This window comes from Mustela putorius, unplaced genomic scaffold (genome assembly GCF_011764305.1).
Source record: "Mustela putorius furo isolate JIRA1106 unplaced genomic scaffold, ASM1176430v1.1 tig00000831_pilon_pilon_pilon, whole genome shotgun sequence".
NCBI lineage: Eukaryota > Metazoa > Chordata > Mammalia > Carnivora > Mustelidae > Mustela > Mustela putorius.
The window spans coordinates 4616253-4632529 of NW_025421490.1; the positions used below are offsets into that span (position 1 = coordinate 4616253).

Sequence of the window (16277 nt, forward strand, 5' to 3'; positions counted from 1 at the left end):
TTATGGTTGTCATGAATAATAAAGACAATTATTGCTACCATTTTTCAGGAGTTAGATAGCAGTCGCGTCCTGGTCCTCATCTCCTTCAAGAATTTACTTGCATAAACCGATAGTGAATAAAAGGGACTTTACTACAGGTGTCATGGGAAAATGAGAAGTAAACAATCTGAAAAAAAAATTTCCCTTTGATGTTCCTTTTGTTCTGACACAGGGATATTTCTATTTTTTTTTTGGTTTTTTTTTTTTTTTTGGTGGTGGTTGGGGGGAGAGAGTTTCCACTCTTTTCTTCTTCGTTTTTTTTTTTTTTTAAGATTTTATTTATTTATTTGACAGACAGAGATCACAAAGAGGCAGAGAGGCAGGCAGAGAGAGAGAGGAGGAAGCAGGCTCCCTGCTGAGCAGAGAGCCTGATGAGGGGCTTGATTCCAGGTCCCTGAGATCGTGACCTGAGCCGAAGGCAGAGGCTTAACCCTCTGAGCCACCCAGGCACCCCACCACTTTTTTTCTTGAATAGGCTCTATGCCCAGTGTGGAGCCCAATGTGGGGCTTGTACTCACCACCCAGAAATCAAGACCTGAGCTGAGATCAAGAGTCCAATGCTAAACCAGCTGAGCCATAGACCCAGTCTATGAGTGACTGAGCCAAAAGACTTTATTTAACTTTCCCAGGCGGCTCCCGAAGATGGCAGAGGGGCAGGATGGCCCTGGTCCTGGATGGCCAGGTCATCTCCTGGGCCACCTGGCAGCCATCATGGTCAAACAGGTGTTCCTAGGTCAGAAGGCTGTATTCATGCACTATGAGGGCATCAACATTTCCGGCAATTTCTACAGAAACAAATTGAAGTACCTGGCCTTCCTCCACAAGCACATGAACACCAGCCCATCCCATGGCCCCCACCACTTCTGAGCAACCAGCCGTGACTTTTGGCAGACAGTGCAAGGCCTGCTGCCTCATAGGACCAAGCGAGGCCAGGCTGCCCTGGGTCGCCTCAAGGTGTTTGATGGGATCCCACCACCTTATGACAGGAAAAAGAAGATGGTGCTTCCTGCTGCCCTCATAGCGGTGCACATGAAGCCTACAGGGAAGTTGGTTTTCCTGGGGTGCCTGGCTCACGAGGTTGGTTGGAAATACCAGGGAATGGCAGTCACCCTGGAGGAGAAGAGGAAGGGGAAGGCCAAGACCCATTACCAGAAGAAAAAACTGCTCATGAGGTTACAAATACAGACCAGAAAGAATGTAGAGAGGAATACTGATAAATATTCAGAGGACCTCAAGATCCACAGATTCCTGGTCTGAGCCCATTAAATGCTGTTTATTAAAACAACATTATAAAACTGTTTATTCCTCAAAAAAATTTATTTATTTGAGAGAGAGAGGGCACACATGCGGTCGCCAGCTGCACGAGTGGGGGAAGGGGCAGAGGGGGAGGGGGAGAAAGAGAGAATCTCTTAAGCACGCTGGGCACTCTACATCAAGCCCAAGGTGGGGCTCCATCTCACAATGCAGAGATCATGACCTGAGCAGAAACCAAGAGTTGGACACTCAAACAGCTGAGCTACCAAGGTGCCCCCAAAGTGAGTATTAAATAAGGAAGTTCATAAGACTTTTTTTTTAGCTTGTGTCAATAATACATGGAACCAGGTAGAGTTGTGGATATAAACCTGGGACCTAAGACATTTTAAACATTTGTAGAAAAGCAATGAGTAAGTTGTCTTGGACCAAATCTCATAGGATTTTTTATGTGGGGAACAACCCAGGAGATAACCCAGGAGTGAACCTTGCAAAGCTGTAATATGTCAGGTGGGATCCTTAGAAAATAGGTTCACATTACTTAAACTCAGTTTTTGGTGGCCACACTCCTTTTACCCTTCTTTTAATAACAGTGTGAATTTTGTTCTAGAAGAGCTTGCCTCCTGAATTTTCAGTCCAGGTGCTCTAGGTGGTATTCATTCAGTATTCTACTTCTAAAGAGTTCATGTGGGGTGAATTTTATGGTATGTGAATTATATTTCAATAAAGATGTTATTAAAAAAATAAAATTCATGAGACTCAGTCTGGCTAATTAGAATATTACATTCTCCTGGCCAGAGTGAATCTGTTCAGGGACAGTTATGTAACCCAATCAAGCTAATAAAAAGAAATGAGACTTTTGCTGGGATTGTTGAAAGTCACACCTTAACACATTTTTTTGTTACTGAATTGAACTGGGGAGATGATTCGAGAGATAGTTCTCTCATGGGGTCAGAGAACAAGCCCAACCTTCTCAAGACAAACATTTAGATGGTATTTCCCGATGACGTTTTGGTTTAACCTTCTTCTGAACCCAGCCTTGATTGAAGCGAGATCTTTCTTCTTTTTTTAAGTTTATTTATTTAGGTAATCTCTATACCCAATGTAGAGTGTGAACTCATGACCCTGACATCAAGAGTTGCATACTCTACTGACTGAGTCAGCCTCATGCCCCTGAAGATCTTAAGACTTTTTTCAGTACCATAAGCCAATAACTTATCTTTCTTTCCTTAAGCCAATGTGGGTTGTGGTTTTTGTTATTGGCAACTAGAAAGAAGTTCTAAATGATAACACAGCTCATACCAAAACTGGAGTGTAATAGACACTCAACTGTAGAATTATCTAAGTTAAGGATAGTTTTGGTAAGAGTGGACACCCTTCTTTCCTAGACAGGAAAGTTGGCCACTCTTATAGCCCTTAACGTAAAGAAAGAAAGAGCTGGTTAGATGACTATCATGTATTTTATCTTGGGACTAGAATTATTTATTGCCAAAGGATGGAATGTTAAAAGATACAACACAACCATGAAAGAATTCTGTTGTGTTGGCTGTTTCTTGTGGCCTATGTGATGGTGCTCCAAAAAGGAGGGCTTAGGTTGAAAGTGGCTCAATCTGATATCTAAGCACTAAAATCAATATTTTAAAAACACTCCTAATCCTACAGGTCCCATCCAACCAGCTCTCCTAATGCACTTCTGCCTGACAAAGTGGACAATTCCTAGTTACAACAACGTGGTCGGGACCCAGGCCTGGAGCAGATTAGCCTCACCTACCTACCCAAGAATACTATTTTGAGTTTCGTAAAATAAATGTAGAGATGAAGCCCTTAAGCTAAGGGTTGTAGTAGAACAACAGAGCTCTGTACTCTGTTGCTAAGAAACAGAATCCCATAGGTCCAGTTCTAGACTCGACTAGTGGTCTGGCTTTGGTTATTAGCTCAGAGAATTGCACAGAAGCAAGAGCTAAACTAAACTAAGTCTGGCATAAAGACTAGTGATCATTTCACCCCTAAGTCTCTTGTCATACTATTAGTAACTGAAAAGGTATAACCTCAGGAAAGGAAACCCTCCCCAGTGCCCATCTTAAATGTGACCTTGGAAGAAAAGGGACTGTTTTGGCCAATTACTTCACTTCCAAGATTCGGGACTTTGCTCTTTCTGTCAGCAGTATATGTATGATACATGCTACGGTTTGGAGACAACTCTCTGTTTTTCTCTACTCATCTTTTTTCCAAAGAAGTGTTGATGGAGGTTGGGAAACAAAAAAAAAAAAACCAAGATGATGGGCAGATCACTACTCCACTTTATTACTACTATTTTTTTTTTTAAAGATTTTTCATTTTTAAGTAATCTCTATACCCAACATGAGGCTGGAACTTACAATCCCAAGATCGAAGTCACATGCTTGGGGCGCCTGGGTGGTCAGTCAGTTAAAGATCCGACTCTTGAATTCAGCTCAGGTCATGATCTCAGGGTCGTGAGATTGAGCCCTGCATTGGGGGTGGGGAGGGGGGGGGTCCAAGCTCAGCGGGGAGTCTGCTTCTCTCCCTTTCTCTCCCTCTCCCTCTGTCCACCCCCTGCCCTCACCTCCCGCTCACATGCACTCTCTCTCTCTCTCTCTCAAATAAATAATATATCTTTTAAAAAAGGGGGTGGCATGCTCTACTGACTGAGTCGGTCAGGTCCCCCTCACTCCATCACTGTTATGCTTGACTCTGTTCCCCGGGCATTTTGATGCTGGGAATAGCATGGTGTCAACTCCCGTCTATTGGAAAGCAGATGCTGGTGACGTGAGAAATGCAAAAAGTTTATTAGGCAGTGGGGGAGGATCCACAGGACATCTGATACTCTAAAAAAGGGATTTATCAGGAGCAATGTCTCTAAAGGATAAAAGGGGAGCAAGCTGGAGTGGGTGGGTGAAGCCTTCGTGCAGATCATACAAAGCCTGAGTCAGTGCAGTGGATGTTTCTGTAGCAAAACTGCAGTTAGAGTAGCCTGCCTTGCACAGAAACGGCTAGATATGAATAAGCCTGTCATGCTTCATCATTGCCTGGGACGGTGGCCCAGGAAGAGCATGGCCTCAGCGGAGAAGCTACCCAGCTGAGTCCTGAAGGTGCTGCTGAAGGAGGCTGCTAGCTAGCTGCCGTCTTCCCAGCTGGGCAGCATGTTCTTCCTCGAGAGCAGACCTGATGGTCGCTCTTCCACAGCCGACACACTTCTTGGTTCTTTTTATTACCATTATTACCATAATACATCAGGTATGTTGGTGGGTGCCTCTGTTACTTTTACCGTTTAAGGTGGGCTTTGCTGGATTATGTGAAGTCACCCGGAGAGCTGCGACAAGTATTCCAGGGGAGCCACGAGACGGAACTTGGCGCGTCCTGTTTTAAGGGCGGTGCGGTTGTGTTTCGGTCACATACGGCATTCCGGTATGGAGGTGTGGGCAGGTTTTAAAGCATGTGAATGGGAAGAAGGGTTATGTGGGAATGTCAAGAAAGAAAGTGAATCGTGAAAATCCATTTTGCTACCCAGCACACGCTCATCGTTCTTCTGGCGAAGGTGTTCCAGTGCTCCTCTCTGTTGTCGCTCTGGCCTGCACCACCAGCCCGGAGGCTTTCCAGGGCAGCTGGTTCCAGCCCCGCCTCCGGGGGTGGGCGTGGCTCGGCCTTAGCCAATCAGTGCATTGCATTCTCCATGCCTCTGATAATGCTAAGACCCGCACGAGGTCCAGAGTCAGTAATACACGGTGAGACTTCTTTGTTGTTTGTTTGTTTGTCTTGAGATCGTTGAGCGAAAAGCACATGTTTTCGTTTTCTTCTGGACGGGAATCTGGAAATCCGGCCTTGAAGCGGTGACAGCCAACTTGACCCCTTGCAGAGAGTCTGAGAATGAAATCAGGCAAGTCAACATGAATGATGGAGCCAAGAGGCTGAGCGAGGTGGGTGCTGGCTGAAGCTATTTGAGGTTCTAAATCCATTTTTACCTGAGGTATGATCCCTCCTAGGATTTGAACATGTTTGACCTAAGAAAATCGGTACATCTACATACGTTCTGTAAACACACATCTGTACACATTAATATTTACTTCTGTGTCTACTGTTATGTTAACAACAAACTTATATAGAAATCTCCGATTCAAATTCAATACCACAGGGTTCATTCTTCTTTGCTTTTTTTTCTTTTCCTTTTTTTTTTTAAAGTCACCTCTGGGGTGCCTGGGTGGCTCAGTGGGTTAAGCCGCTGCCTTTGGCTCAGGTCGTGATCTCAGGGTCCTGGGATCGAGTCCCGCATCGGGCTCTCTGCTCAGCGGGGAGCCTGCTTCCTGCCTCTCTGCCAACTTGTGATCTCTGTCTGTCAGATAAATAAATAAAATCTTAAAAAATAAAATAAAATAAAGTCACCTCTGGGCCCAGTATGGGGGCTCAAACTCATGACCCCAAGATCAAGAGTCCCATGCTCTACCAACTGAGCCAGTCAGATGCCCTTATTTTCCTCTTTCTAATTGTCTTGTTTGACAGTAAGAGACTTGCCTCCTGTTATGATGGTTTATTAACTTATCTGCTTCATCCTCCTGAACGTAGCTGGTCTCTCATGATGACCACCGTGCCTGTTCCCGTCATAGAGCCCTCCTCACCCCACTTAGACATCCTCCCTGCCTTGGCAGACTCTGTTCTTACTCCGCTCGGGCTCCGGTACTCTGTGCCTGGCTGATATTGGTGCCATCCTACGTCGATATTCTTTTCACCCAGCTCTGACTCGGACATCCTCCGCGGGGTCACCCCTGCTGGGTGGTAGCCACAGGGTGGAGGTACCATAGATGAGCCATTCACCTGTGAAAGGACATGTGGGTTACTTCCAGTGTGGGATATTACGGATAAAGCTATTATGAATGGTCGTGTATGTGTTTTTGTATGAACGCAGCTTTCATTTCTCTGGGATGAAAGTCCAGCAATGAGATGGATGGGTCATACGGTAAGGTCAAGTTTCATCTTTTAAGAAATAGCACACTCTTTTCCGCAATGGCTCTTTCACTTTATACTTCTCAGTCTAGTGACTTTTCTTTTCTTTTCTTTTCTTTTCTTTTTAACCAGGTCTTTCAGGAAGGCAGAACAAGGAAGGGAAGACAAAAGGAGAGAAGAGAAGGAAGATACTAATAAACTATTACCTATACTGATGTTTGTGTCTGGTTTCTCCAATTTTTGTCTTTTGATCTTGCTTTTTGTTTTCAGACCATTGACACAGTATTTAAATTTTTATTGCTATGTGATATTTTCTTGTAAAAGCACTTTTTATCTGCTATTTTTAGCATTATTCTTTAATAGTTTCTCTATTAAAACATTTTAAAAGCCGGGACACCTGGGTGGCTCAGTTGTTGGGCGTCTGCCTGAGGTTCTGAGCTCTGCATCAGGCTCCCTGCTCGGCAGCGGGAAGACTGCTTCTCCCTCTGCCACTCCCTTTGCTTGTGTTCCCTCTCCTGCTGTCTCTCTGTCAAATAAATAATCTTTTAAAAAAGGTTTTTTTAAAGGTTATTTATTTGACAAAGAAAGAGAAAGAGATAACAAGTAGGCAGCGAGGCAGGCAGAGAGGGAGGAGGAAGCAGGCTCCTTGCTGAGCAGAGAGCCCGATGTGGGGCTTGATCCCAGGACCCTGGGATCATGATCTGAGCTGAAGGCAGAGGCTTTAACCCACTGAGCCACCCAGGCACCCCTAAAAAAATTTTTTTAAAGCCATGTTATTCAGGTATTATAAACATACAATAAGTTTCATGGTTTTTAGTGTATGATTCTTTATTTATTTATTTTTTATTTTTTATAAACATATATTTTTATCCCCAGGGGTACAGGTCTGTGAATCACCAGGTTTACACACTTCACAGCACTCACCAAAGCACATACCCTCCCCAATGTCCATAACCCCACCCCCTTCTCCCAACCCCCCTCCCCCCAGCAACCCTCAGTTTGTTTTGTGAGATTAAGAGTCACTTATGGTTTGTCGATTCTTTTTTTTTTTTTTAAGATTTTATTTATTATTTTAGAACGAGAGAGTGAAAGAGCAGGAGAGGAGCAGAGGGAGAAGGAGATGGTCCTCAACAGACTCTGCACTGAGAGCAAGCCCGGTGTAGGGCTGGATCCCAGGACCCCGAGATCATCACCTAAGATGGAACCAAGAGTCAGACGCTTAACCAACTGAGCCCCCCAGACCCCTCATGCATTTTTAATTTCTGATTTACTTACATCTGTTTTAGTTTTACTTCACTCAGGATTTATAAATTTTCTTTCTAAGATCTTAAATTGAATGTTTATTTAGGTGTCTATTAGTAATAAATTAATTTAAAAGCCTGCATTTTTTCTAAGAGTTTTCCTGCATTTCAAAGCTTTTAAGTATTTTTTTACTGTTATTTTCAATGAATTACATAATAACATTGTGAATAAGTGTTGAAGTCCTTTTAATATTATTTTATTTTATTTTAAAGATTTTATTTATTTGACAGACAGAGATCACAAGTAGGCAGAGAGGCAGGCAGAGAGAGAGAGAGGAGGAAGCAGGCTTTCTGCGGAGCAGACAGCCCAATGTGGGGCTCGATCCCAGGACACCGCGACTCTGACCTGAGCCGAAGGCAGAGGCTTTAACCCACTGAGCCACACAGGCGCCCCTAATATTATTTTAAAATAGACTTTTATTATGTTCTCAATTTTCCCATTAGTAAGTCTGTTATTTAGGAAAATTTGAAATTTTTTCGTGTAATTAAATTTCTTGTTTTATGTTGGTACTATTAAGTTCCTTTTTTATCACAAGTGATGGCCTAGAGGACATTTTGTATGTACTATAAATAGAGGTCTTTGGCTTCATTTAATTGATTCCAAATATCAATTAATTCTCTATTTGGAGATGTCACAACCCTTTGCACAATACTTCATGCTCTCAGTCTCTCATTATTGACACTGGAGAATTAAAATCTCCAGTATAATTTACATTCTGTCAATTGCCCATATTTCTAACAAACACATACACACAGGGCTTTGGTTCACACTCTTCTCTACCTAACTACGACCACTTTCCTAGGTAAATTGTACATTCTGTCTCTTACTGCCAGAGTTCCTGAACCTCTCTACTCCAACCCTTCCTTCCTTTCAACAACCCCCTCTCCTAGCCACATCCTGGACCTTGTTACAGTTTGGGACTCTTCTACCTTGGGTATCTCACTTTGAGACCACATCCTTCCTCTCCATTCCTGACTCCCACAAAGCAGCAAACTCATCTAACCCTGCCCTCCAGCTCTCCAGGCTTTTCCCTTCCTCTAGTTGAGTTTAACCCATTTTGGATACTCATTCTTCGCAACCTCAACTCGACTCTCATTTTCAGTCACTTCAACTTTGTTCTCCCTGGTACCTTCAGTTTCCTTTCCTGCTTATCCCTCTCTACTCAATCTGCCCTACAAATTCCCAACCCTCGGTCGCTATAGTCATCTGCCTTCTCCTCTACTTACCTTCAGGGGATGCAGAATTTAATAAAGATTCTTGACTGACAAGGAGAAACCAGCTGGAGCTAGCTTCAAAGAAAGAAACAAACCTGAAGATTCTAATGTGTACCTTCAGAGGACCAAGGGTCAAGAATGTCTGCCCGAGGCACCTGGTGGCTCAGTCAGTTAAGCATCTGACTCGTGATTTCTGCACAGCTCATGATCTCAGGGTCGTGAGATTGAGCCCTGTGTCAGGCTCCACTCTGAGTGTGGAGCCTGCTTAAGATTCTCCCAGGCCCTCTGCCTCTGCCCCTCTCCCTGCTTGTGTGTGCCTATGAGTTTGCTCTAACTCTCTTCCAAAAAACAAAACAAAACAAAACAAAAGCAAATGAAGCCTGGGCTTGAGAGGACCAGAATCACAACTTCTCCTGGCCTTGAGAGGACCAGAATCACAACTTCTCTTTTCATTTTTCATCTCTGCTTTTCTCTTCCTGACTGCTTTTTTCTTCTAGAAGGTTTTCTGTTCTCCTATAATCACATGGAAGACCATGTGGACTGGATATTCTTAGTCTCAGTTTTGAAATCATGGGGAAAGAACTCTGATTGGCCCAGTTTTGGTCAGAAGTCAATTCTAGGTCAACTAGGGCCAGAAGTGCATAGTCGTATTTTATAAAATGGCAGCAGGCGATGCGTAGCACTCATCTATGAACCTATGGCCAGGGAGGACAGGATGAGCTGATGGACTTGGCCAGAGTTGAATGTACTCCTGAAATCCAGTACTGGGGTCATCATAGTTATGTAAAAAAAATCAGCTTCAGGGACTATAGTTTTGCTTTGAGCAAATTCATGTAGATGTGAATTCTGCCCATATTTATGCATAAAATAATTAAATATGCTTTGAAAATAATGTTATAATTATTCACTGAGTGCCTTTTTACTAAATACTTTTTCCTGCCTCCTTACAAATTATTTATTGAGAAATCATAGAGGGTAAATATGAGAACACACAAAAAGTAAGACAAAAAAAAATCTTGTTTATTTTGTACTGGCTTAGTTTTTCTTTTTATTTGGCTCTTAACTCTCCTTGAATGAGCAAAAACCCCAATGGGAGTATTTGAGAAATTTAGAATAACAAAATACACCAAAATTGAATAATAAAAAAAGTGAAATACTCCCTCTCCTTCTTCTCCTCTTAGTTGTTTCAATGTAAACTAGGTCTCTCTATAGTTTCAGAGTAAAATTATCATAAGATCAGCTGCTGCAAGTGTTCTGTTCTCTGGCAGAGTTTCTGAGGAGCAAAGCCCTTAGTGGTCTACTATTCACACTCAGAGAGATTTGTTCTCAGAGGAATTGCAAATCTCTGAATTTCCCCTATAGATTTATCATTTGTAAGAAAATATTTGGAAAGAAGACAGTGAGAGATGTGGCTAATAGCATTAATGATGCATTTTTCTTATTTTTAAATACAAGTCATGAATGTCCTATGGTTAAAAAAGAAAAAAAAAAAAAAAGGATTATCTATTTTCCACATCTTCCCGGAAGTGACCACATTCTGATACTTGCCAGGGAAATATATTTTCAGCATAATATTTTAACTGACTCTTTTTTTAAAAGATTTTATTAATTAATTTATTTAAGTAATCTCTCCACCCAACTGGGGGGCTCAAACTCACAACCTTGAGATCAACATCATGTTCTTTTCATTTAGCCACCCAAGCACCTCTAAAAGTTTAGCTGACTTTTTAAAAAAGTTTATTTGTTTATTTATTTTTAAGTAATCTCCCACCCCCCTACAATGTGGGGCTGAAACTCAGGACTCTGAGATAGGGAGTCACATGCTCTTCCAACTGAGCTGGACAGGCACTCCTAGTTGACCTTTCATTTTTATTTTTATTTTTTTTAATTTTTAAAGATTTTATTTATTTATTTGTCAGAGAGAGAGAGAGAGAGAGCACAAGTAGGCAGAGAGGCAGGCAGAGGTAGAGAGAGAATCAGGCTCTCCACCAAGCAAGGAGCCCGATGCGGGACTTGATCCCAGGACCCTGGGATAACGACCTGAGCTGAAGGCAGCAGCTTAACCCACTGAGCCACCCAGGCATCCCTGGACCTTTCTTTTTTAAAAGATTTATTTATTTGAGACAGAGAAAGGGAGAGGGAGAGACAGACGGAGAGGAGAGGGGGAGGAAGAAGCAGACTCCCTACTGAGTGTGGAGGCAAGGCAGGGCTCTAATCCCAGGACCCTGCGATCATGACCTAGTGGAAATCAAGAACCCGAGGCTCATCCAGCAGAGCCACCCAGACACCCCACCCTTGCTGGTCACTGCTAATATCTCCTTAGAGAGCGCTAACTTTGTTTGTTTTGTTATATTTTTTTAAGTGTGACTTTTAAAATGACATCAGCCAAATGTCTTAGATTTTTTTTTAAGTAGGTGAACAACCTTTATTTATTCCCCAAATATTTATATTTCAAGCACCGTGATAAGACAATGCTTAGAAAAGCCACTACCTTCCCCCAGGAATATCATTTCAGTGATTTCCACCTCTTCATACTATATCATCAATTGCTCCATTTCCATGACTGGTTCTTATTTAGCATATAGCAATCTTTTGTTTTCTCCTATCTTTAAAAAATAGTCCTTTATTTTTTAAATTTTAATCCCAATATAGTTAACCTACAGTGCTCTGTAAGACAGTCCTTCTTTATGAACCCACTTTCTCCACTGCTACAGTCCAACATTTCTGCTCCTCTTTGCAGCATTTGCAGAATTTTCTATACCTCCTATCTCCAGTTCTCTTCCATCCTTCACCCTGGAATTCACTTTGTTCAACTCCTACCCACACCATTCCACCAAAAGTGTCCTTCTGAGGTGCTCAGACTCATCATTCATTCTCAGTCATCTTACCTGACCATCTGATACTGTTGATCGTTCTCTCCTCTGTGATGCACCTTTATCATTTGGCTTTTGGGATACTGTATTCTTAGTTTTCTTCCTACCTCCCTGGTTGCACCTTCTCAGTTTTCTTTACTGGCTCTTCCTCTTTTCCTTCATCTTTAATTTTTTTATTTTTAAAAAGTTAAAATTTTTTTTTAAGTAATCTCTACACCCAATGTGGGGCTTGAGCTCATGACCCCAAGATAAAGAGTTGTATGTTGTACTAACTAAGCCAGCTAAGCAACCCCTCCCTCATCTTGATATTGGAGTGCACCAGGCCTCAGTCTTTGGTTCTCTTTATTATTTATGTTCATTCCATAGCTACTCTCATTGAGTGTTTTGACTTTATATGTCGGCTATATGCCAGTGACTCCCAAATTAACATCTGCAGCCCAAACTTCTCAACTAAACTTCAGAATCATCTATCTAATTGCCAAATTAACAATCCAGTTGGATATCTCAAAGGTATCTCGAGTTTAAGAAGTTCAAAACTGAGCTTCTGAATCAACGGCACCTATTAATGATAAGCATACTTGGTGCTCCCATCTTGGTTTGTGAATATCACTTCTCACTAAAAGGAGCCATGCCTTCTTGAAGAATTGGCTGATTTGGAGGGTAGAGAAAGTACAAGATGAGCCTGGAGAATCTTGTGGTTCCGAAAAAATAAGTAAGTGCTAAAAAAAAACCCCCAAAACAAAAAGAAAAAACCCCAGACTTGTCAAAAGAACTCAGAAGCCATCCCAAAGGCCAATGACCAAATCTGGGATAATTGGAGGATCAGAATAATGGTAGTAATGGATTAAAAGCCATAGAATAAAATAGACATCTCTGAGTTCATATTAATATAAATAAATAATTGAGCAGATAAATAAATGATGGGGAGGAATAGCTCATCTAATAATAAAGGTAGAAGGAATGACAGAAATGGAAAATTATCATTTGGCAAACACCACAGTAATAATTGTTGCTCACAAGAATCATTAAGGGGTACTAAAATTAGTGGATGAGTGGATGCTGAGAAACAAGATACTTATACGCTCTCAAAGGATCTTCACACAAGGCACTTACTAATAACAAAGGGAAGCCTAGTAACTTTCCATTGGAGAGATCGAGTGTTCAAAGAGCATCATTGGTAGAGAGACATTCTAACATCATGTGCCTCTTTGATTGCAATGGACTGAAAAGGAAATGGCATGCCTTGTATAGGAGTACTGCCAGTATTTCATACCTGAATTTAGTCATGAGGGAACATCAGACCAACTCAAATTGAGGGACATTTTATAGGATAATTGATCGGTATTCTTCCAAAGTGTCAAGGTCAAAAGAGAGAAAGAACGAGGAAGTCTCCCACACTGGGACCGGTCAGAGTATCATGTCAATGTGAATTTTTTGGTGTTGACTGTTGTACTTGGGTTATATAAAATGTTAACATCTGGGGAAACTGGGTGAAGATTATACATAAATTCATTGTACTATTTTTTGCAACTTTACATTTTAATTTAAAATTTAATTTAAATGAATTTTAAATTAAATTTAAATTAAAATTAATTAAAAATTCAATTTAACTTTAAACTTTAAATTTCCAAATTTAAGAAATTTGGAAATTCTTTCAAAATAAAAACTGATAATAAAAGGTAAAAAAGAAAGGGAAAGAAACAAGCCCTGAATTCCTGATCTCCTCCTTCAGTAATCTATTCCAAATTGTGATGATTTCATCCCTCTTATAGTCGAGGCTAAAAACTTGGGAATCCTCCTGTATCTCTCTTTTTCACTCTCATATTCTAGATCCAATCTATAGGGAATTCTATGGGCTGTGTCTTCAAGTATGTCCAGAATCCAACTACTTCTTATCACATCTACTGCTACTTGCCTAGTCCAGGACACCATCTGTGTTCCCCTGGGTTATTACAGTTATCTCTAACTTACCTCCTTGAGGCACTTCTCTCTTCATAACCCTCTGTGGACTTCCATTTCGTTTAGAGGAAAAGCCAAAGTTCTGGCTATGGCCCATGAAGGCATACATGATCTGGTTTCATTGACTCTTTGACCTCCGTTCTTATTACTCATGCATTCACACACTCACTCCATTCAAACCCTTCTGATCGTATTGCTGTCGCTTGCACACGCCCAGTGTTAGAGCTTTTAGAGCCCTTCCACTGGCAGGTCCCTTTTCCCTCTATGTTCCTCCTGCACGCATTCCCACAAATACTTATAAGCAATCAGGGAGTTAGGCAACAGATACAAATTATCTTTCTTTCCCTCTGTGGTTTTTTTTTTTTTTTTTAAATCAAGAAAATGTGTAAAACTAAGAAGTTTAGCTAGTACTCTTTCATTTGCAAGTTAGCTTAAGAAATAAAAAAGGAGAATTGACCGGGGCGCCTGGATGGCTCAGTGGTTAAAGCCTCTGCTTTCGGCTCAGGTCTGCTCGGCGGGGAGCCTGCTTCCTCCTCTCTCTCTGCCTGCCTCTCTGCCTACTTGTGATCTCTCTCTGTCGAATAAATAAAATCTTAAAAAAAAAAAAAAAAGGAGAATTGACCTATTCACAGAACTAAATAACTCACAAGTAAACCTAGCTTCAAGCAAGCTGGATATATTAGGGGGGTTAATAGCTGTCCTCAGAACTTACTGATTTCTCCCTTCATCAACCAGATCTACTTTCTTGTGAAACAGTTTGGGCCCCAGGCAGGTGTTCTCCACCTGGTAGTTTCAGAAACTTCCAGCTGCAGGTTCTCTTGGCAGACAGAGAAGGCGTGGGTTACCTGCCCAGCGGCAAGTGGATGTGGGCCTCGTGCTGCTCTGGGCTGGCCCACAGGCCCAGCCCCCAAACCACTCATACTGAGAATGGAAGAATCAAAAGAGAAAATTAATTACAGAATTGAGTCAAACCTATTTGTGCAAACCGAAAGAATAGAAATAGCTGAATTATTGCAAGGACAGCGCTCTGACCCCTAGTGGTTAGATGACGTGGAGAAAATTCAGCATTTGTTCAAAGCCAAGAGCAGCTTCATTTATTTCACATCACGTTTTTATATCATCTATTTTCAGCTTACTTAAGAATATCAGTGTCCTTCCTTCCTATCCTCTCCTTTGAAGCCGTCACCTGTATGAGGCAAAGTTTCTTTTGACACACGTTCTGTCTTCTCTATCTCAACTGTCACCATCTTTCTCCTTGGGTTGGTATTTAAATGTTGTGATAATGTCCTAACTTATTTCCTGATCTTCAAACTCTTAGGAAAACCAACACCTGAAAAGCCTTCCTAAAAACTGCATTGGTTGTGTAGTTTCCAGCTGGGGAGTTTACTCTGACGCTTAATCAGATTCAACCAAAAACCCTGGTCTAGCCTCAATTTTCATGTGCTCCTTTCATTCTTTTTCTTTTTTTTTTTTTTTTTAAGATTTTATTTATTCATCTGACAGAGAGAGAGACACAGCGAGAGAAGGAACACAAGCAGGGGGAGTGGGAGAGGGAGAAGCAGGCTTCCTGCTGAGCAGGAAGCCCAGTGTGGGGTTCAATCCCAGGACCCTGGGATCATGACCTGAGCTGAAGGCAGATGCTTAACACCTGAGCCACCCAGGTGCCCCCCCTTTTATTATTATTATTATTATTTTTGCTGATGAAATTACAGCTAGCTTTCTGTCACAGGAGATGGGAAGCTAATGTAAATAATAATACATTCACGTAATACGTGTTGACCCGCTGAACTTTAAAAACTGAGAACACTCATACTTTCTGATCTCATGTGGAAAATAGATTAATACATTTTAAATCTCATTCCACTAAACCTATCTAATATTCGACACAGAAAACTTCATTATACGTCTTAGTATTTTTCAAGGGTGAATTAAGTGCAGGATTTATTTCTCATGAAAAGACATTGACTGGGACAAATTTTAAGTATACTAACTAAAGACTCAGATTGTAAGCTAACACTAAATAAGATATGTGGACCTAAGTGTTCATCACTTTCATGTTTCTTTCTTTCTTTCTTGGTTAATGGCTGAGATAGTAAAGATTGTAACCTCATTGTTGTCTACGTTTTTTCAATTTTCCCTGTAAAGACAAACATAAAGAATGGAATTGATCACTGAAGCCTTACAGATTTTATTGTACATTTTCCTTATGTTTGCTTTTTCTCTAGTGTTTATCTCTGTGTGAATTTTTGCATTTTTAATGATAGTATACAGTTTCTTTCTTTTGAAGTATTCATATAAAGTTGCTAAGAAAGACCAGGGCAGGACTATCTAAGTTTCAGTTTTCTTTTCTGTGAAAAGAGGATAAGAGAGGGTTGCTTGGGTGGGGCGTTGGTTAAGTGACTGACTTTTGGTCTCAGCTCAGGTTATGATCTTAGGGTTGTGAGATCAAACCCTGCATAGGGCTTCATGTGCTCAGCTCAGAGTCTGCTCGAGTTTTTCTCTCCATCTCCCTGTGCTCCTTACCACCATGTTCTCTCTCACTTTTTCCTCAAATAAATCTTAAAAAAGGAGGATAAAATAATAATAGTACTACTAATTTATAGGATTATTTATAAACCAGTAAATTATAAATTATCAAGTGCCATTTTAATTTTATTTACATACTGTATCTTTATTTTTTGAA

The 16277-nt window shown here is 41.2% G+C and overlaps 1 pseudogene; it reads left to right on the forward strand.

The window, feature by feature from the left end:
• Positions 1–681: 681 nt before the first annotated feature.
• LOC101679595 lies at positions 682–1296 on the forward strand (annotated as a pseudogene).
• The last annotated feature ends 14981 nt before the right edge of the window (positions 1297–16277 follow it).